The sequence below is a fragment of the Schistocerca cancellata genome, chromosome 5 (genome assembly GCF_023864275.1).
Source record: "Schistocerca cancellata isolate TAMUIC-IGC-003103 chromosome 5, iqSchCanc2.1, whole genome shotgun sequence".
Taxonomy (NCBI): domain Eukaryota; kingdom Metazoa; phylum Arthropoda; class Insecta; order Orthoptera; family Acrididae; genus Schistocerca; species Schistocerca cancellata.
The window spans coordinates 439,433,724-439,437,386 of NC_064630.1; the positions used below are offsets into that span (position 1 = coordinate 439,433,724).

The following is a 3,663-nucleotide window of genomic DNA, read 5'->3' on the forward strand; positions in this document are numbered from 1 at the left end:
AATAGTGAACATAGAAATTTAAGTGGACTTGAATTCGGCATATAGCCTAATGAACCGACGGAGGATGGGCAACTGAAACTCTTGGCTATATTCGCCTTGATAAGAAACGACCTAGCGTATGTTCACTTATATGGATATGGTGTCTGTTCTTTCGGACATGTCCGCGCAAGATAGATACATGTCCGAAAGAACAGACACCATATCCATATAAGGATATAGTTCTGGCAACACCGGCCATGACCTTCTGTGCGGATGCACACATATTCCCTGAACTCTTACGGGACTTGGTAAGAATGTCTTCTACGAGTAATGAGTGTTTTGGGGTGGGACGCTACGAATGTAGTGTGCGGATATACAAGGTGAGAATGTGGGTCTCGCGGGAGGCGTGCGCGAGATAGTCCCTGCAGTCGCACTATCCTCTGTGCCCTCGGTGGCTCAGATGGATAGAGCGTCTGCTATGAAAGCAGGAGATCCCGGGTTCGAGTCCCGATCGGGGCACACATTTTCACCTGTCCCCGTTGATATATATCAACGCCCGTTAGGAGCTGAAGGTATTAATGTAATTCTGATTTAACCTATGATCGGATCTGTTAGCGATATCTGGAAACAGGCCAAACTCTTTGTAAAGCTGAAGATCGTAGTATTTAAAGATGTCTGTAAAGAGCTTTCGTCCAAAGGTTGACTATACATGGGCTCTTGGGAATAGAACTTCTTCCATTCCCACAGGTTTGTCCGCAGCTCGTGGTCGTGCGGTAGCTTTCTCGCTTCCCACGCCCGGGTTCGATTCCCGGCGGGGTCAGGGATTTTCTCTGCCTCGTGATGACTGGGTGTTGTGTGATGTCCTTAGGTTAGTTAGGTTTAATTAGTTCTAAGTTCTAGGGGACTGATGACCATAGATGTTAAGTCCCATAGTGCTCAGAGCCATTTGAACCATTTTGAACCCACAAGTTTGTACTGTTGTCAACCAAACTGGGAGTTGAAATTATCGGTTTTCTAGCCTTGGGCAGTAAGCATCACACACAGCAGCAGGAAAGCTGCGCCACCTTTCAAATACGAGGATTGGAATTTAATAGTGGAAACTATTTATTTACAGCTCGTACAAAATAGATACGTGTTGCAAAGTTCTGCTGACCTTCCAAGTAGTCACCAGCATTTTGTATAACAAGTTGTCAGCGATGTGGAAGTCGTAGGATACTCTTAGCAGTGCCAGTTGCGTTGACAGTTCGAGCGGCGCAGTCTATTGCCCGACGAATTTGTAGCAGTTCTGAAGCGAATGCCGTGAAGTGTTTCCTTCAGTTTAGAAATCGAGTTGGACTTACGAGGGCTTAAGTCAGGGCAGTGCAGTAGGTGGTATAGCACTCAGCAGCCCCATCAGTCAAGCAAATCAGTAACAGCTTGCACTGTACGTGCTTGAGCATTGTCCTGCAAAATGATGGTCAGATCCTGCAGAAAGTGTCATCACTTCTGTCTCTATGCTGTTCATTTTTGGAACACAACCTGCGACCTGAACGGCAGTTTAAACTCCCGTGGAACGCGGCATATAGCTTTGTTGAGTTGCAGTCTATGAGGACACTGACGCTGAGGTGGGGTTTGGTGAAGACAAGTCGTGGCTGTGCTAGGAGTGGAGGCGGGCGCGCCGCCACGCCGGTTGCCTGCTGGTGGTCCCCGCAGGCCCCACGCGGGGCTCCGTCATACATCCATCACACGACACTTCTCCGCCACATGCCTGTGCAGCAAACCTGTTCTGCGTGTGAGATTTCCACCACCCGCAGTACAGCGAGACGAAGCGGCCACAAAACCAGCCGTAGCTGATTTTCTGCCCCCCCCCCCCCTCCTCCCACTGCTTCAGAACGTAACTTTTTCTTCGCACCACTCATATACACTGACCCTATTCCATCCGTCCCACCACCAAATACCAAGTAAATTATGGAATAAGACCGTCTTAGAACTAATTTTAAATAATGGTGGAAGCCCGTAGTACGCAGTGTTATTCCAAGGACGAGAACATCAATGAAGAGCACAGATTCACTGCCTGACAAATAAAAAAAAAATTAATAAATGAAGCACTCAGAAGACATTGTCAGATGCCGATGTAACTTCATGCACGTACACACCAATGGCGGCTGTGTATGTGTTTAGAGTTGCAGTTCTATTTAACAGGTAGAATGGTCACAAGAATGTAATAGCGTTGTCACATTTAGTGTTGGTACCACGCCTGGTAGGTTATGCAGAGTAACGAACGTGAACATTGTCAGATGTAGTGTGTTCCAAGCGAAGGCCAAGGAAATTTCACGAACTCGTGTAAGAGAGTTTGAAAGGGGTCTCATTGTACGTCTTGTTTTGAACGGCTGGTTGAATCGTGCAATATCGACGTTTGTGGGGCATTTGGATGTGACAGTGGCCCGACATTGCACTGCTTGGGAACTTGAACTCGTCTTCAAGATCCCGCTCGACCACTTTAGATCACCAGAAGGGACGAACGCCATATTGTGCACCAAGCACACCGTAACCCGTTCCTTCACACCTGCACCTGCCATCCTAATATGAGTACTGGACTCCCTGAGACATTCTGGTTCATCCTGCACCATCTGTCAGAGACTCGCAACAGTCGGTACTGGGAATTACCGCCTCATATGTAGGCTGCCGTTAACTACAAAACACAAAAGGCTGCGTTGGAGTGTCGCCGCGACTGGAGAACATGGACAGCTGATTAATGTGTTCACACTCTATTCAGCAATGAATCGCGGTTCTGCGCTACCCCTGATGACCATCATCAGTGAGCATTGCGACGACCTCGGGAAGAGGCCGAATTATTCGAATGTTTTTGAGAGGCACAGTAGCTTTACTTGTGGCGTCTGGTGTGGAAAGCCATTGGGTATGTCTTCTTGTCACGGTGGTACTGACTGAGGAAACTGTGGCGTCACAGATATCGTGCGTCCTGGTGTGTTGCCTCTCATGTTCAAAATGGTTCAAATGGCTCTGAGCACTATGCGACTTAACTTCTGAGGTCATTAGTCGCCTAGAACTTAGAACTAATTAAACATAACTAACCTAAGGACATCACACACATCCATGCCCGAGGCAGGATTCGAACCTGCGACCGTAGCGGTCGCTCGGCTCCAGACTGTAGCGCCTAGAACCGCACAGCCACTCCGGCCGGCGCCTCTCATGTGACAGTATCGTAGTGCCATTTTTCAACAGGACAGTGCTCGTCTACGTGTGGCACGTGAGTGTGTGAACTGCCTGCGGGATGTTGCGCGTCTCCCGTGACCAGCGAGATCCCCAGATCTGTTCCCATATCTGTGGAGTCAGCTCGGATGTCAAATCCGTCCCACTGCCGGATTCCAGGATACCAAGCACCTCTTACAACAGTTACGGGCCAGATTGTCTCAGGAGGAGATGTAACTACTTTATCACATCATTTCAACAGAACCAGTTTATGCATTCAGGACAGAGCGGTTGCAACGTCATACTAAGTGGTCTCATACTACCAAGCTCTTTGCAAATCTGACTCGATTTGTAATCACTCAAATAACATCACATACCTTCCCAACCCGTGAAGTTTCATTTCGTTTTCTCTTTCTCTTTGGATGTTTACCTTTTTTGTCAAGCAGATTATTTTACACGGGAACGGAACAAAATTTCAGCAATACGACACGCCAA

General features: G+C 47.9%; 1 non-coding gene across 1 annotated transcript; it reads left to right on the top strand.

The window, feature by feature from the left end:
* The first annotated feature begins 423 nt into the window (after positions 1-423).
* On the top strand, positions 424-498 carry Trnas-uga (transfer RNA serine (anticodon UGA)). Its single transcript has one exon. It is a non-coding gene; the product is annotated as a tRNA-Ser (tRNA).
* Positions 499-3,663: the final 3,165 nt, after the last annotated feature.